Here is a 19317-nt window from a genome sequence, read left to right as displayed (position 1 = left end):
GACGGCGTCCGCCGCAAAGATTCCAGGATTTCATCATGGACTCAGCGGCATGTGTAACAAGCCCTGTTAAGTACAGTTTGATTTGAGCCACGTTGGCTCCACTGTTCACTGTGTTTGTTGTTTGGGGGGACAAGGAGGGATGTTGTGTACGTAGTACACGAGGTGCGCATGCGCGGCCCAGCAGACCGGCGCATGCGCGTTATAATAATAAAGGCGGTGCCCGGCAGTTTGCGCCGGAGCACCGGAACTTGCTGGTGCTTAGACCCTGGGGGCCCGCGCGCCATCACTGGGCTTACCCGGGTCAGCACAAGAATGGTGCATCAGAATTCGTTCAGTGTGGCTGTGACCTAAGTGTCCTCAAGGGTTGGAGAGAAATGGACAACAAAAAGGCATAGCACAAAGTTCCAGGGAAGCAGCGCTCTGCATAGCTCCGTGTTCCGTTCTTGTCCCCTCTTCTGGAGACCAGAAGGCTTCCCCACTTCTCCCTAGGATTAGACATTCCTCCCCATCTAGAGTATCTGAGTGCCCCCCCCAGCTTCTGCACTTGAAGGCCCCCTTTGCACTTTCGTTCAGCCCCCCTTCTGGGGATTAAAGAGTGTTCCTCCCTCTTTCTGCTGCTCACTCCTCTTTTTGGGAAATGAAGGGGCGCTCCCCTCTCTGGTGCTCAGCCCCTCCTTGGGGGATCAAAGGGCTCTCCCCCCACTTTGGTTCTCACTCTCTCTTTTGAGTGTCAAGGGGCTCTGGTGCTTACCCCCTCTTCTGGGAATTGAGGGGCTCTCACCCTCGGCTCCTGGCCTGGGGATCCATTGGCTCTCTCCCTTTCTGCTGCTGACCATCTCTCCTGGGGATCAAGGAGCCCCCCCTCTCGCTGGTGCTCTCCAGCTTCCTCAGTAGACTCCACAGGCTGTGGCTCTTAGCCTAGGCTTTGGGGTCCTCACCATCCTCTGAATGGCTGAGGCACACATTTGAATTTCTTAGATAATTGGTTAAACATCTGGTTGTTATGGTCAGGTGTTCAGAAAGCCCCTCGCTTTGGATTTGGGGTGTTCTAGTCCAGGCATTAGAACGCCGCCCCTATAGAATGCAGCTTGCTGAGAAGGTGAATCCTGAACGCAATAATGCCTTGCACTGTCTTCATCCGAGAATGATGTATGCTGGGAATTGGAGTCTTGGAAGCCATACAGAACTGCCTGATCATTTTGCCACAGTGATGCTTGCCAAGAAAGAGAGCATTAAGATTCAGAATTGCTGTTTGTCTAAAACCATTGCATGCTTGGACCAAAGGTCTTAAATCCCAGAGCGGATTGAACTGATGTTTTGTTAAGAATGCTGCATGCTGGGAAATGGTCTTAGCACCCAGGGCTATCATTTGTCTAACAATGATGCATGCTGGGACAGTCATAACAGATAAGGGTGAACTGAAATGTAATATCAGTGAGTGAATAAATGTCACACTGAGAAAGACATTCTTAAAGATAAGGACGTTTTAAATGGCTGTTTGTCTAATAACGCTACAAGCCGGGAAATAAAGTTCCACAGAGTTTATCATTTGCCTAAAACTACTGAATATTGAGAAACGCTGCAAAATCGAAGAAATGTTATCTGTCAGAAAGAACTAGATAGTAAAAGAAGAGTGTTCAAGCCCAGAGCTGTCATTTCTCTGAGAACATTGCATGCTGGGAAATAATCCTCTGTCTCACAGCATTGCATGCTGGGCTGGATGTAGAGAAATAGAACAGGGGTCGACAGTTCAGATGAAGAGGGTTGTTAGGTACACAAAAATAGAACAGCCACTTGTAAAACTAGAGTTTAATCACAAAAGAGTACATTTAAAAAAAAACAAGTATTAAATCAATGAAGGTGTGAAACAGTAATCATAAGTCAAACAATTTCGTGCTTTTCACACAGTATGTCATAGGAAACAGAAACCTCTTAGTGGAAAATGAATTGTAAACATAAGTGCATCAATCAGTGATAAATCACTGTGTACAGTTTGCAGTGGGTTAGCACAAATTTCAATTCCAACAACTCTGGTGTTTTACAGGGTCATACAGTCTCGACATGTTTCAGTTCAAATGTCAGATGTACAGAACTTTCTTCAGGAGAGAGGTACAAATAGATTTCCTATATTCAACCAATCAGCGTGGGCCAATCACCCGACCTCGAGTTGGTTCTTGTGGGGGCGGACAACTCAGCAAAGAGGAGTCAAAGGATACATGCAGTACTCCTTAGGCGTTACTTAACCAGTAGCAGTTGATCAGCCACGGTGGACAAGGGGTGCAATGTGGTAGACTAGGATAGTGAACTTCCAGGAGAAGAAGTCCTTCAAGAGGCTAGGGCTCAGCAAAGTAGTGTCGCCTTAGTAGAGGCCATAATTCTTGCCGCCGGTCTGGGTAAGTCAATGGGTAATGTACCGGTCCTGAAGCCAACGGCCTCACGATTGTACAAGTCATGCAGATTTGTGTGGTCTTGATTCGCTGAAAAAAAGGCAGGTGCCTAAGATCAATTAGCGAGGGTCTGAGAGCCGGATTCCCAATAAGTATGGGCAGAGCATGAAGGAATTAGCATGCTGTCCGTCGACGGGTCCACAAAGGTTCTATTTCTCTATATTTACTGTCTATCCTACCCCGGATCAGATAGAACAAGACACCAGTGACGTTTTGTGTCGTCAAGTGTCCACCGGGATTCCTCCCTCCTTGTTAGATATGCTGGGCTGGATGCCTTAAACCCCACAGCGGACTAAACTAAGAACATTGCATGCTGGGAACAAATCCTCTGTCTAATAGCATTGCATGCTGGGCTGGATGTTTTAAACCCCACAGCGGACTAAACTAAGAACATTACATGCTGGGAAAGAATTATCTGTCTCACAGCATTGCATGCAGGGAAGGATGCCTTAAATCCCACAGCGGACTAAACTATTGCTTATTTATCATACAGAATGCTGGGAAAGCAAGCCTTAAATCCCCAGAACAAACTGAACCGTCCTGTGTCTGAAATATTGCAGTCTTGGAAAGTGAGTTTACAGCCAGATACAAGAACTAAACATTGACCTAAATAAAGAGAGTTCAGACCACTAGGGTAGTGATTGGTGCAGTATAAAGGGTCATTGACATAACATAACATAGCTTTACTACTATGGGCCATTTCAGCAACTTTCAAGACCACCACGCAACCACCCACCGATGACATGGAGTATCATGCCTTAAAGTGGCGCTGTAAACCCTGCTACGTGTCCCTTAGTCCTTGCTCCCATGCGTGTGTAACTACGATAAGTTATGACGCACACATCCCTGCTAGCGCAACCATATCCCGTTCCCTGCTTTCCACCTGACCATGCCCTCTTTGATATTCACCGCCTCTCCCAATCCTACTCTGTCCTGCCACCCTTTTCTGCAAACTTTGATGCCTTTTGCACAGACTTTGGGGCTCACAGAGCGCCTTCCCTCAGACAAGCTAAGGTACCCTAAGGCCACTACAGTGGTGATGGGTGCACTATGAATAGTGAATTACATAACATAGCAAAGAAAAGGATAACTTTCAGTTAGAATTCGTATCTGCAGGATTCTAGCCTCCCTAAAACCAGCAAGATTCACGAACTACAACAGTCCCTTCCCAACCTATGTATTTATTTATTAACATTTTTAAAGCGCACAGCAGCCCTGAGGCATCGCCAGAAAGCAGCACCATCCCAGTAGTGATGTTTCCACATTGCAAGAGAGTCTCTGAAACTTCCTACTGCCGTTCAATATCTGTCGGATAAAATCCGTGTCTGACTTACACGCACGTGCTTTCAAGTCTCCAAGCACTACTTCATGGCAGGCAGAAATGACACTAGTCGCCTAGCCATTGGAATCCAGGCGACGTAGGTCCATCACTGGGTTAAGGACCTGGAACTGGAACTGGACCCACATTAAGGGGCAGAGGTGAATTCCTGGACTAGGGCACAGAGGATTGACAGCATGGGGTAGGTTGCACAGACCAGCTCCACTAGGTGAGAGAGAGAGAAAAGAATTCTAAGATGTTTGACGGCCGCGGCATCAGGTACTAGGGGCCTGATTCATGGAATGTTTTGCACTGGTGCAAAGTGAGTTTGCACTGCCAACAAACACCCTGATTCGCAGAGCGGAGCAAAGTGTATGTTTGCAATGCAAAGTGACTTTGCACAAGTGAATTTCCACGATTCAGGCCCTAAGACTGTTGGCACTTGGGGAGAGAGAGAGATGAATGTGGGAGTCTGGAGCCCATGGGAGGAGAGGGAAAAGGGGGAAGAAGATGGCGTCCCACTGCGGATCCTGGGAATGTTTCCAGCATTCCAAAGTTCGGCAGCAATGAGCACGCTGGATCTGCCCGAAGCTCCAGGCCGTCTACACCATGAGGAGACACTGGATACCGAGCAGCAGATCTGTGCGGCCGACCTGAGAGGTGCCATGTGAAGCGATGCTTGAGATAGGACGGCGCGTGGCCAAACAGGGCTTTGTGAGCTAGTGCCAGACGCTGAAAGGGGCTCCCGCTGATTCCCGGAAGCCAGTGCAGTGTCCTTAGCAGTGGGGAGACATTGACATGTCAAGGGGTGCATGGACGCCGCCACGTCACCGTCCCTCAGCCACACAAGCTGCCTCTCTTCAATTCTGACTGCTGGCACTAAGCTGGTACATGGAAAAGTAACTCCGCACAGATCATTTACCAAAGTGTTGGCACAGAATTTTAACCACTGAAGATACTCGTCATTATTTCAAATATGTTGGACCCCCCCCCCTCTTATTCTCACCCTTCTACTCCCCTTCCAATTCCCCAAGGCGCCACACATAATTCCACTGTTTAATTTAAATTACTGATTTTTAAGTAAACTGTATATTTCTAATTTTGTTGAGGGGCATTTTCTGAGAATGAATTTAGGAGAATTGCATTCAGTGAAATGTAAGATAACATACGTTGCTAGTCTCTAAGTGGATGTGGGGAGCTGCACCCGACCCCCAGCTCCAAGTGGCAGACGCCTATTCATTGGTCAGTCACTTCTAGCGCTGTAGGGATAGTGAGAAAAACACCTCACAGGCTCTTAAGGTTGGGTTGATGGCAAGCGATGGCTGGTCTGTCTCCGTGAGGTTAAATGAATCTGGGAGACCCAAACGTTTCTTTACATGGGGTAAGAGCACTGCGGTTTCTCAAGTTCATGGATCCTGGAGGTTTTGAGGTTCAGTTGCACCGACAAGTCTAGATGTGCAGATGTGAGAAACACCCTAACCCAGCTACTCGCTGGTCGGGTTTTCAGAGCTAGTGCTGGTGGGGTCTCAGCGTGCTCGGGTGTCTTCCAGGTATTTTGTTAGCCCTGCGACAGTGCAACCCCGGTGGCGCAGATTCCTGAGCCAGCTGGGCCGAATGGTGTGTCCAGATTGGAAGAACGCTTAGTGTAGAATTGTTTGGATCTGGCTTAATATAGCGATTAATGCCCTACCCTTCTTTTCAACCAATCCAAATGCTTGCCACTGGGGATAGAAAGACCATGTTCTCCTCCTCCATTCCCAAGGCTTGTTGCTTACACGTGTTTGACTACCTCACTGCATCTTCCTCCAATGTCAATGTCTCTGATTTCCATTCCCCTCATGATACATCTTCCTCGTGTCTCCCGCTCTCTCTTCAGCCCTAGATTTGTACACAAGTGGCGCTGTGGTCCTGAGTACGTCACGCCTCACAGCATCTGCAGCCATCGGCACTGGGTTTCTGCTTCTGCTGCTGCCTGAAGACTGGGATGAGGCCACTCTGCAGTTCCTGAACGGCTGGAGGGACCAGAAGCGGGAGGATGTGGTGGAGGAGGTCCCAGAAAGTGGAATACTATTCAGAACCAAGAACAGCATCTCGGGACTTTCCATGAGCGCCACAGCCTGATCCCCAAATATCATGAACCGTGAGCAGGTGGACATGCCTCACAACTTGACCCCATTGATGAACGCACTGGCAAGTACTGCCAGGCCTACCTTGAGCACACATATTGGTTTGTACCAAATGCGGCAGGGTAATTTAGGAACTCAGAGGCAGTGTTACCAAGCATGGTAGGCATCTTTGCAATGCGTTCAGCAATGATATTAGTAGCTTCCACTGGAATCTACAACATGGCCCGCTCCACCGGTGGTCTGGGAAACGGAGGCTTGGAGAGTGATGTGAAAGTGGACAGAGAAAATCTAGGATGGCCATGTTTAAAATGCTAGAAGAGTGGTGGGGAACCTGCAGGAGGGGAATTCGAGGGATTAGGGAGAAACCTGGGCATAAAGGATTAGAGAGCATCAAACAGGAAAGTGGCCTTGCGGCGGTCTCATTGCAATGGCTCGGAGTGGGTGAGTAAGGCTCCAGAGCAGGGGGGAGTGCAGGAGGAACCAGCAGGAGAAAAAGAGGTTATGTTACAACTGTACACATCACTGCATGGTCTGTCCAGAGCATTAAGTACAGCTGGTCATCTAATATTAGTCCAGCGCCGGAGGGGCCATTGTCTCAGGCTCTGCTGTCGCGTCTATGTGTTGTGACCAAGGCTTCATCCGAGGCATTGTGTCTAGAGCCAGTGTTCTTGTCTGTACTACTGTGTCCAGCCCTGTGATGCTCATCATTGAGGGTATTATGTCCTGTTCAGAAGACCTCCTATCAAGTATTGTGGACTGGGATGTCATTCGCTATGGTACACTACTCCAGAGGGCCTATTTGATGCATCGCGTCACGTTTGGTGGCCTCTTCTAGACTACCATATCCATCTCTCGAGGGACAGCTCCATATGGTGCCCAGTTCTAAGGACACATAGTCTGACGCGCATTTCGCATTACAGGCCAGAGCTGGAGTATTGTGTCTGGTTTGTAGACCGTGGTGACTATATTGTGTTCAGCTCCGAAGGCTTTGGTTGTGTAATGCAAAAATATCTGTTACAGACCTAGATGGTTGATTAAATTATGGGGGTAGCTTGACACAAGCTCCACTGCAGTGTTATGGAAAACTGTGGTCCAAGGTAGGCGTATGCAAACTATGACGACTCCAGATACGTTGGACTGCGACTCCCATGATGCCTCACCTTTGACAATGATGGTTATGGTCAATGGGAGTTGCAGTCCAAACCATTTGGAAAGCCAAAGGTCCCAGGCCTCTGCTCTGAGGTAGGGCCATTAGGCTTTCTCAGTGGTCACTTCCTATGGTGGCAGGGTTTTAGGAGGCATGTTGGAGCATGTTCCTTTCTTGCGGTATTTCTCAGCCATAGGGTATCTTGTGAGTATGTGGAATCAGCTGCAGAAGAACCTGCCCTTTCCTGCCCTTCCCTGCTCTTCCCTGCCCTTCCCAGCCCTTCCCAGACTCAGTGGATATCAACTGAGATGCTCACAGCTGTCCCTCCCTGCCTCGTGGTGGACAGGGGACTAGGACCTGACACCTACCCACGTTTTGACACAGTAGTGCACTATGAGCTCTCGGTAACTACCCTTAGCTATTTCTGGGATAGTGACCTGAGACCCAAATGGGGGGGGCCTGTCCCGACCCGGCTGCTAGAACATGACCGAAAATCCCTGCATAGGGTGGAAACCTTGTTAAGCCCCTGGCTGGCCATGAAGGCCCTCTGCTTAGGGCACCGCCTTCCCATTGGACCCACAGCCCCATGCAGTACAGGATTCCATGTGGTTTTGCTGCAGAATTTTTCACTGCAGATTATTTTAATGCACATTTTTGCTGATTTCTTTGGCAGCAAAATAGGAGGGCATCCCCGCCCCCGCTACTACACCCACAACCACCCTCCACCCATCCACAACCCATATGGCCTCACCCAAACCTACCCCCATGCATTTTGCAGGAAATCATTGGTATAAAATGTGCAGTAAATCAAATCTGCAGTGAGGGTTGCACAGTAAAAAGACTAGATACCCAGGACAGCATTCTGTGTCTCAGCGTGGTGGCCAGCCCTGCCCACCAGCAGTCATCAACCCCTCCAGGCCTCCAAGTACACAACAGTGCTGTACAGCATTTCAAGACAGATCAGCAGTAGAAAGAGAGCTGGCACTGGCGTTTAGTTCTATCAACACCACTTGAATTGTACAACAAAGGAGCCAGATCACAATATGACATTATTAACCCGTTCCACGGGCTATACCAGGGGCAAAGGCCCGAACGAAGCAAAGACATTTTTAACGAGGGCACCAGGACGTTACCCCCGTTTAATAACACCATTAGGACCCCGGGATACCAAAGTAGTAAACCAGGGTGTTAAAAAATAGTATTTTCATTCAGAGAACGGGACGCGGGTGGCTTCACGTTTATTGAATGAAACTACTGTGCAAAGCTAGCCTCCATGGCTGAGGAAGGCAGGGCTCCGCATGGAGCCCCTCTTACCTTTCCATGTCGGCCAAACGAAGCAAGGAGAGAAGCTGCAGGAGCTGCGGCTGCAACCACAGGCGCAACAAACAGGTAAGTGAGGATTGGGGTTTGGGGGCAAAATTACTGCAGCAGTCGGTGAAGGTGGCGGGCTTGGTAGCCGGCGTTCAGGCGGCTTGGAACGTGGGCTAGATCGGGGGTATCAGCCCGTGTTGCTAGACTCCTGATTGGTGGTCCCCATGGCCAGGCTGCCCATCCACCCTCTGTGCCCATCCACACAGAATTAGCTTACGTGCACCCAGAAATAATTTGACTTGTGGAAAAAGAAAAGACACTGCAACTTGGTTTTGGTTTTGGCATTCCAGGGACACATTAATTGGGGAGAAAAGCCCACCTTGGAAGAGTGCACCTGCTGTCTGTCAAGATACTGGCCACCTAAAGGCAAACTCTGGGGGCTCACCACATCTCTGGGGCGAAAACCCTGTCCCTTCCTGCATCTGGCATCTTTCCACTGGTCTTAGCACAGGTTCAATTTGCGCTACTCGTGACTTGCCAATGCTTGGCCGCTCTGTGCCGGTAGCTCAACATGCCTACCCTGGTAGGTGGCTACAAAGGAACCTACCAACTCCTGAGAAGTAGGGGTCACCGGATGCCTTAGCTGATACCACCACAGCCGCCCGCCAATGCAGTAAATCATCATGGCTCATGCGGCCCCCCCATCCTACCCAGACAATCCTCACTAGACTCCCCTAAAGACAAGGAGTCATAAATACACACATCGACATACACATATAGCTCCGACATGCTTCTCAGTGAGCTTCCCTCGCTCCCTTCTTCTCGCCTCAAGGCAGCCATCTTGAGGGTTGGCGACGTTCTTGATTTTTTAAACCCTTTTCAGAACTTGATGCTCACCATTAATTTTAGCTCCTATCAGCGTCGTTTTTAATCATTAATTGACAGGGGTAAAAAACACGCACCTCTAAAAACCCTGGGAGTTGAGAAAGTAGCGGGGGGCGGGGACCCCTCCTCCAGCCCCCATTGATGGCTACCAGCTTCTCCAAGGGACAGGTGAGTTGAAGGATAATGTCACAGAGGAACTGCCCGTGTGGGTGAGAGGATAAGGGGGTGCATGACAGGGGACACTTGGAGGGGGAGCGAAGGGGGAACTAGACGTGAACGTAGGCACGCAAGAGCGGGAGAGACGTGGCCAGGCTGAGCAGTGAGGGATGGAAGAGGCGCAGGGGAATCTGGGAGGGGAATGGAGTAATGCCAGACCTAGAATGGTAGCCCCGATGGAGGTGGGAGATGGAATAGTGGAAGCAGAATAGAAATATGTCAACACATCATAATGTACCCAAATGAATGTAATCAGCCATTCCAAAACAAGTAAAGCATTTGGGTCATTCAAGGTGCCCGAGGAAATGTGCCCATGGAGGGCGAGAGTCTGTGCTCGTCCTGAGCGCTGGGCGGAGCTCAGGCCGGTTACCTGGGACCCAATCTTTATTTTGTCCAATAGGAAAGCTTTTTCGTGAATGCCATGTATGAAAGCGGCGAAGATTGGAATGGAAATGACAAGGAAATGACAAGCGCAGGAAACGATGGCATGTCACGTGAGACGCATGCACGGAGTCAGGGGTTTCCTGACTGCATTCAGGGACTTGCGGCTTTGTTTCAGCAATTATAAGTGTTGTCCTACAGATCCTGACAAATAAAGTGTATTTGCAAGGCTTGCTTTTGTTGTCACGCATGACCGTGGGCCATTTCCTAGCTCCGAGCATGTTATGAGCAGGGAGGTCAGTAGGTACGTGAGCTCTTGGTTGAGAAAACATCCTCGCTGATCCATTTTTCAGGCACTTTGTCTTCAGCGTCTAGCACTTACCACCCTCACAGGCTCAGTGTGCTTTAAAGTGCACCATTAAACTCTCATGAAAAAAACTCTCATCACTGCTGGAATTGCTTTAAAATGTGTAATGCTGTTCTTCTACTTTATACCACAGACCCCCAACATTTTCAATGAATATTTTATTTGTTAGGAACCCAAGTAACTAATACATTTTTTATTTTTTTGTTTATTGTGTTTAGTTCGTAGAGCACTTTTCGCAAATGTGAATGACAATCAAATTCATTAACACATTATTAAAATGCAATTCAATAAATAAATAATTTAAAAACATGATGATGGATCAAATTAATCGAAGTCAGCCATTAATTCATTAATATTCCATCATTTCATTTCACTTTAAAAAAAAAACGTAATCATCCACCTTGTATGACCCAAACTAAGCACGGCACTCAGATAAAGCATAACGATGGTAATGTGCAGCCCAAACTAAGCACGGCACCCAGATAAAGCATAACGATGGTAATGTGCAGCCCGGCCCAATCATTTAGGAATTGACATGTGTTTCGGTCTGCAACCAGAGACGACCAAGTGCAATATGGACAGACGTCGACTCCGAGTGGAGACAGTAGTGCCAAACATCTCTGGACTTGATCGTGTCGTACTTGTAGGGCTTTAAGTGGGGCAAGAATTCGAGGGGGAGGGGGTGGCTCAATTGGGGCGTGGCTTGTGGGATGGGCACGGCCTAAACAACTACACAAACCATAGTAAGGTACGCAAATTTATGAATGCATGTAAGAATTTATATATTTGTATACATGCACTTATATATTTGTTTGCGTACCTTACTATGATTTGTGTAGTATGCAAGCCATCTTTTATAAACATAGAAATATGTAACATATTTCTATGATTATAAAAGATGGCTTGAAAAGTAGACTTTGCCTGACATGTAGACACAACGTGGAATTTAAAGGCTCATTTCAAGGCTCAAATGCAGGAGGATTCACGGTTTGAACTGGTTTCCCAGTTCGACATTGTTGGCGTTTAGCCAAACGGCTCTCCGTACGCGTCTCCATACGCATCGGAAAAGTTAATTAAAAAGGCTGCGTTTTCATCAGCAGCAATATTTTCCTCCTGGCTGCTAACCAAAATTTCTCCACCCTGGGTACACACAAGTAGGACCTCTTCCAGATCGACTTGGGGCCCATCTTTTGAGCTTCTAGTTATTGTGTGCTCAAGTAAACCCTTTAGATGCAGCATAGAATCGCCATGCAATTTCGGTCCTCGTGTTTGCCACCACAGATTTTCAAGACTATTTTAATCGCAAATTGCAGTACTCCAATGCCCGAGTTAGAGTTTGAGCTTGTATTGTATTGTCTTGGGCGGATAGTTCAGGGGCAACGTGCTAGTCTTGGAAGCAAGACGACACGGAGCAACACAGGTTTGATCCGCTTAGAAACCTCTGGTTATTAAGCGTGTTATAAATAACCTATATCATATCATATTCACAGAGTTATTTGCATTTCTAGTGATGGAATGGTCAATATCAGCATTAGAGTCGTCCTCTTCAAGTTCCAGGTTTTAATTTGGGGTTGCAGACATCCCTTGCGTTTTTCCCTGCAAAGGCGAAGAGAGCGGAACAACCAGCGGAGGGACAGGTGCAGGCATCACTTTCACTATGGCATTAGTTGTTAATGCCTGCATGCAGCTTTGCATGGAATAGCAGAGTTCTAAAAGTGAATTGTTGTCAATATTAATAAGAGAGCGATTCAAGCTCCCAGAGGAGATGATCACCTCTGAATGCTTCCTGCCACGTTGCTCTCTGTTCCTGGCTGGAAGAAGGCAGTTATTTTGCATCGCGACTTCGGATCGGGTCGAGCCACTCCCTTCAGTCCCCGCACCTTCCGCACCCCAGGCCTCTTGATTCAGCAAGCCAGTAGCTTCAGATTTTGTGCGCGCTGCCACTTTCCACTACGGTTTAACCTCCCTTAAGTTATGTACTTCGGTCTTGTTGGCCACTTTCCCAGGCATTTTACCAAGTGCTGCTTAGATTACACTCTTTATCCGTGGAAATCAAGTTTCCTCAACAGTCTTGCCTTTGCGATGCGTTCAGCAAAGGCAATATCCAATTTGGCCCCTTCTGTTTCCTCTTAACCCTTTTAGCTGCGCCTAGACCCGTTTTGCCCTTTTCCTTGACCCCAGTCCCATTTAGCCCCTTTTGTTGACCCGTAACCCCACAGATTCAATCTTTGTACTTTGTCTCAAAGAGGTGGTAGTACAACTTAATTTTGGAGTTGTTTCATTGTTATATTTAGTAATAATCACTGTGTTTTGTTGCATTTATTTCATAGATGTCTTGATTGATGTCTTCTGACCTAATTGTACCAGTACTTATAAGTTCAAATTCAAATAATGCGTTTTATTCAATAATTACATATGTTAAGGTAGTGAAAGAAATCCTGTCGTTCAGGTTCTATTCCTTGCGACATTCAGAATGTAACATCAATGTATTAAACAATACGCCACGAGTCTATAGTTCTATGTTCTTGATCCATAACACATTTGTTTCAAATTTGCAATTGTCGGATGTGTGTTGTGACGGTAGTACTCTTTGCAATGCCTGTGGTTTGTAAGTAGTAAAAATGGTTATACTGAAACAGTGGGGATGCAAAGCAATACACAGCGATTGCACAAGGCATTCTTTGTGAGCCTCTGAAAAATCTTCAATAACAGTTCATATGATGCGATTGCTTCACTGTGAAGATTAAAGAAAGGATACACGCGTAGAGAGCGACTAGACTTTGGTTGTCTTGTAAATCATCAACTCTTTCTAATTGATCGAATCCCCTCCTATACTGCATGTAGGTACTAGTAACATTTACTAGAGGGCACATGAAGTGTCTCTGTATATATGATCACCCATTAGTTGCAGTAAGCCTTTGGATCCCACAATGATTGGTTTATCTAATTGTTTTTGTAAATCTTTATGTACTTTGGGGGGTAAAAAAGAACTAAATAATTGGATACTGTCCTAGAAGAAAATGTGTGTTGCCTCTGTAATAGACTTTCCATCCTCTTCATTTTGACTTCATTTGTACAACTCTACATGGAACCTCTAGGGGCGGGGGTACTCCTTGCCAACACCAATATCAAGGTACACAAATATGCAGATGATGCACAGCTTTACCTAATGATCCATTGCATCACCTCAACCATTGATTCAAGAACTGTCAGTCCTTCACCCAAGTCTGGATGGCAAGCGCCTCCCTGAGCCCCAGACCTACAAAGACCAAATTCATTCTCCTAGGAAACCGCACCAAGCATGCACAAGTCCAGAATTAACGGACTGACGTGAAACTCGATCAGCAAGAAGTCCCAACCAGCATGATACCCGCTTGTGCTCCTCTCCTACCTACACAGTGGTGATGCCCCACTTGCAGGACTCCTGGATGCCACATAGGCCCCTCTGAATGCCACCCAGCACATATCATCAAAGGAGTAACCATCACCCCTACCCTCAGGAAGCTGCACTGACTGCCCCTTCAAGCATGCATCATGTCCAAGACTGCCTGCATCACCTACCAAACAGTCACAACCAAAACATTGCTTTAACTGGTTAAGAAAGTCACCATCTCCGTAGGGCAGCACCCCAGCAGAAGCCACAACATTTCCAGGCTGCAAACAAGGAACTATAATAGTGAAAAAACAGGAAAAAGGCCATTTTCTGGTGTGAACCTGGTCTGTGGAGCAAGTTACCAATGAAGAAAAGATGGGCCCTGCCATTCTAAACTCTAGTAAGGACCTGAAGACCCTGCTCTTCAAAGAATATCTCCCCAATCCCTCCACTGAACCCTATTTCTTCCCCTCTGTAGTCTCCTCCCCCTCCTCCCCCTATCCCCGGCACTCCTTACTCATTGTAGCTCTTCTGCTATCCCTGCAACCTACTTGTAACCCCCTGAATGTGTCTGCTTTGTTCAGTGATCCCCGTTAAGTTTGTGCTTTATAAATCCCAAGCATAAATTAAGTCAGAAGTAAGGGCAGATGTTATCTCCATCCCTAAATCCTATTGATGCTTGCAATAATGCAGTGGTTGTGATAATCTTCTGTGCCCTAGTAAATCATGTGCTGATCTTATTTGCTTGAACAATGGTTAATTCCGGTCTCTGAACCGCTATTTTCAATAGGTTATTGATCATGATTCCTCATGTTTATTCATAATATTTAACACACTTTAATTATTTGAGAAGTTTTTGATTGCAAGACATGTTTTTTCTGTTAGCACGCTGGATCTGCCCGAAGCTCCAGGCCGTCTACACCATGAGGAGACACTGGATACCGAGCAGCAGATCTGTGCGGCCGACCTGAGAGGTGCCGTGTGAAGCGATGCTTGAGATAGGACGGCGCGTGGCCAAACAGGGCTCTGTGAGCTAGTGCCAGACGCTGAAAGGGGCTCCCGCTGATTCCCGGAAGCCAGTGCAGTGTCCTTAGCAGTGGGGAGACATGGACATGTCAAGGGGTGCACCGTCCCTCAGCCACACGAGCTGCCTCTCTTCAATTCTGACTGCTGGCACTAAGCTGGTACATGGAAAAGTAACTCCGCACAGATCATTTACCAAAGTGTTGGCACAGAATTTTAACCACTGAAGATACTCGTCATTATTTCAAATGTGTTGGAACCCCCCCCCCCCTCTTATTCTCACTCTTCTACTCCCCTTCAAATTCCCCAAGGCGCCACACATAATTCCACTGTTTAATTTAAATTACTGATTTTTAAGTAAACTGTATATTCCTAATTTCGTTGAGGGGCATTTTCTGAGAATGAATTTAGGAGAATTGCATTCAGTGAAATGTAAGATAACATACGTTGCTAGTCTCTAAGTGGATGTGGGGAGCTGCATCCGACCCCCAGCTCCAAGTGGCAGACGCCTATTCATTGGTCAGTCACTTCTAGCACTGTAGGGATAGTGAGAAAAACACCTCACGGGCTCTTAAGGTTGTGTTGATGGCAGGCGATGGCTGGTCTGTCTCCGTGAGGTTAAATGAATCTGGGAGACCCAAAAGTTTCTTTACATGGGGTAAGAGCACTGCGGTTTCTCAAGTTCATGGATCCTGGAGGTTTTGAGGTTCAGTTGCACCGACAAGTCTAGATGTGCAGATGTGAGAAACACCCTAACCCAGCTACTCGCTCGTCGGGTTTTCAGAGCTAGTGCTGGTGGGGTCTCAGCGTGCTCGGGTGTCTTCCAGGTTTTTTGTTAGCCCTGCGACAGTGCAACCCCGGTGGCGCAGATTCTTGAGCCAGCTGGGCCGAATGGTGTGTCCAGATTGGAAGAACGCTTAGTGTAGAATTGTTTGGATCTGGCTTAATATAGCGATTAATGCCCTACCCTTCTTTTCAACCAATCCCAATGCTTGCCACTGGGGATAGAAAGACCATGTTCTCCTCCTCCATTCCCAAGGCTTGTTGCTTACACGTGTTTGACTACCTCACTGCATCTTCCTCCAATGTCAATGTCTCTGATTTCTATTCCCCTCATGATACATCTTCCTCGTGTCTCCCGCTCTCTCTTCAGCCGTAGATTTGTACACAAGTGGCGCTGTGGTCCTGAGTACGTCACGCCTCGCAGCATCTGCAGCCATCGGCACTGGGTTTCTGCTTCTGCTGCTGCCTGAAGACTGGGATGAGGCCACTCTGCAGTTCCTGAACGGCTGGAGGGACCAGAAGCGGGAGGATGTGGTGGAGGAGGTCCCAGAAAGTGGAATACTATTCAGAACCAAGAACAGCATCTCGGGACTTTCCATGAGCGCCACAGCCTGATCCCCAAATATCATGAACCGTGAGCAGGTGGACATGCCTCACAACTTGACCCCATTGATGAACGCACTGGCAAGTACTGCCAGGCCTACCTTGAGCACACATATTGGTTTGTACCAAATGCGGCAGGATAATTTAGGAATTCAGAGGTAGTGTTACCAAGCATGGTAGGCCTCTTTGCAATGCGTTCAGCAATGATATTAGTAGCTTCTACTGGAATCTACAACATGGCCCGCTCCACCGGTGGTCTGGGAAACGGAGGCTTGGAGAGTGATGTGAAAGTGGACAGAGAAAATCTAGGATGGCCATGTTTAAAATGCTAGAAGAGTGGTGGGGAACCTGCAGGAGGGGAATTCGAGGGATTAGGGAGAAACCTGGGCATAAAGGATTAGAGAGCATCAAACAGGAAAGTGGCCTTGCGGCGGTTTCATTGCAATGGCTCGGAGTGGGTGAGTAAGGCTCCAGAGCAGGGGGGAGTGCAGGAGGAACCAGCAGGAGAAAATGAGGTTATGTTACAACTGTACACAACACTGCATGGTCTGTCCAGAGCATTAAGTACAGCTGGTCATCTAATATTAGTCCAGCGCCGGAGGGTACATTGTCTCAGGCTCTGCTGTCGCGTCTATGTGTTGTGACCAAGGCTTCATCCGAGGCATTGTGTCTAGAGCCAGTGTTCTTGTCTGTACTACTGTGTCCAGCCCTGTGATGCTCATCATTGAGGGTATTATGTCCTGTTCAGAAGACCTCCTATCAAGTATTGTGGACAGGGATGTCATTCGCTATGGTACACTACTCCAGAGGGCCTATTTGATGCATCGCGTCACGTTTGGTGGCCTCTTCTAGACTACCATATCCATCTCTCGAGGGACAGCTCCATATGGTGCCCAGTTCTAAGGACACATAGTCTGACGCGCATTTCGCATTACAGGCCAGAGCTGGAGTATTGTGTCTGGTTTGTAGACCGTGGTGACTATATTGTGTTCAGCTCCGAAGGCTTTGGTTGTGTAATGCAAAAATATCTGTTACAGACCTAGATGGTTGATTAAATTATGGGGGTAGCTTGACACAAGCTCCACTGCAGTATTATGGAAAACTGTGGTCCAAGGTAGGCGTATGCAAACTATGACGACTCCAGATACGTTGGACTGCGACTCCCATGATGCCTCACCTTTGACTATGATGGTTATGGTCAATGGGAGTTGCAGTCCAAACCATTTGGAAAGCCAAAGGTCCCAGGCCTCTGCTCTGAGGTAGGGCCATTAGGCTTTCTCAGTGGTCACTTCCTATGGTGGCAGGGTTTTAGGAGGCATGTTGGAGCATGTTCCTTTCTTGCGGTATTTCTCAGCCATAGGGTATCTTGTGAGTATGTGGAATCAGCTGCAGAAGAACCTGCCCTTCCCTGCCCTTCCCTGCCCTTCCCAACCCTTCCCAGACTCAGTAGATATCAACTGAGATGCTCACAGCTGTCCCTCCCTGCCTCGTGGTGGACAGGGGACTAGGACCTGACACCTACCCACGTTTTGACACAGTAGTGCACCATGAGCTCTCGGTAACTACCCTTAGCTATTTCTGGGGTAGTGACCTGAGACCCAAATGGGGGGCCTGTCCCAACCCGGCTGCTAGAACATGACCGAAAATCCCTGCATAGGGTGGAAACCTTGTTAAGCCCCTGGCTGGCCATGAAGGCCCTCTGCTTAGGGCCCCGCCTTCCCATTGGACCGACAGCCCCATGCAGTACAGGATTCCATGTGGTTTTGCTGCAGAATTTTTCACTGCAGATTATTTTAAATGCACATTTTTGCTGATTTCTTTGGCAACAAAATAGGAGGGCATCCCCGCCCCCGCTACTACACCCACAACCACCCTCCACCCATCCACAACCCATATGGCCTCACCCAAACCTACCCCCATGCATTTTGCAGGAAATCATTGGTATAAAATGTGCAGTAAATCAAATCTGCAGTGAGGGTTGCACAGTAAAAAGACTAGATACCCAGGACAGCATTCTGTGTCGCAGCGTGGTGGCCAGCCCTGCCCACCAGCAGTCATCAACCCCTCCAGGCCTCCAAGTACACAACAGTGCTGTACAGCATTTCAAGACAGATCAGCAGTAGAAAGAGAGCGGGCACTGCCGTTTAGTTCTATCAACACCACTTGAATTGTACAACAAAGGAACCAGATCACAATATGACATTATTAACCCGTTCCACGGGCTATACCAGGGGCAAAGGCCCGAACGAAGCAAAGACATTTTTAACGAGGGCACCAGGACGTTACCCCCGTTTAATAACACCATTAGGACCCCGGGATACCAAAGTAGTAAACCAGGGTGTTAAAAAAATAGTATTTTCATTCAGAGAACGGGACGCGGGTGGCTTCACGTTTATTGAATGAAACTACTGTGCAAAGCTAGCCTCCATGGCTGAGGAGGGCTCCGCACGGAGCCCCTCTTCCCTTTCCATGTCGGCCAAACGAAGCAAGGAGAGAAGCTGCAGGATCTGCGGCTGCAACCACAGGTGCAACAAACAGGCAAGTGAGGATTAGGGTTTGGGGGCAAAATTACTGCAGCAGTCGGTGAAGGTGGCGGGCTTGGTAGCCGGCGTTCAGGCGCCTTGGAACGTGGGCTAGATCGGGGGTATCAGCCCGTGTTTCTAGACTCCTGATTGGTGGTCCCCATGGCCAGGCTGCCCATCCACCCTCTGTGCCCATCCACACAGAATTAGCTTACGTGCACCCAGAAATAATTTGACTTGTGGAAAAAGAAAAGACACTGCAACTTGGTTTTGGTTTAAAATAGGCTGCTACCAGCCCTTTGCTATTGGCATTACAGGGACACATTAATTGGGGAGAAAAGCCCACCTTGGAAGAGTGCACCTGCTGTCTGTCAAGATACTGGCCACCTAAAGGCAAACTCTGGGGGCTCACCACATCTCTGGGGCGAAAACCCTGTCCCTTCCTGCATCTGGCATCTTTCCGCCCGTCTTAGCACAGGTTCAATTTGCGCTACTCGTGACTTGCCAATGCTTGGCCGCTCTGTGCCGGTAGCTCAACATGCCTACCCTGGTAGGTGGCTACAAAGGAACCTACCAACTCCTGAGAAGTAGGGGTCACCGGATGCCTTAGCTGATACCACCACAGCCGCCCGCCAATGCAGTAAATCATCATGGCTCATGCGGCCCCCCCATCCTACCCAGACAATCCTCACCAGACTCCCCTAAAGACAAGGAGTCATAAATACACACATATCTCCGACATGCTTCTCAGTGAGCTTCCCTCGCTCCCTTCTTCTCGCCTCAAGGCAGCCATCTTGAGGGTTGGTGACGTTCTT

The 19317-nt window shown here is 48.1% G+C and overlaps 1 pseudogene; it reads left to right on the top strand.

The window, feature by feature from the left end:
- The window catches only part of LOC138567031 (solute carrier family 35 member F3-like), a 326350-nt pseudogene extending 316838 nt beyond the window's left edge, over positions 1-9512 (top strand).
- The last annotated feature ends 9805 nt before the right edge of the window (positions 9513-19317 follow it).

Source organism: Ambystoma mexicanum, chromosome 2p (assembly GCF_040938575.1).
Source record: "Ambystoma mexicanum isolate Mex_15411 chromosome 2p, UKY_AmexF1_1, whole genome shotgun sequence".
Classification (NCBI taxonomy): domain Eukaryota; kingdom Metazoa; phylum Chordata; class Amphibia; order Caudata; family Ambystomatidae; genus Ambystoma; species Ambystoma mexicanum.
The sequence above is the reverse complement of the archived record's forward strand: the minus strand, read 5'-3'. Positions and strand labels throughout refer to the sequence as shown.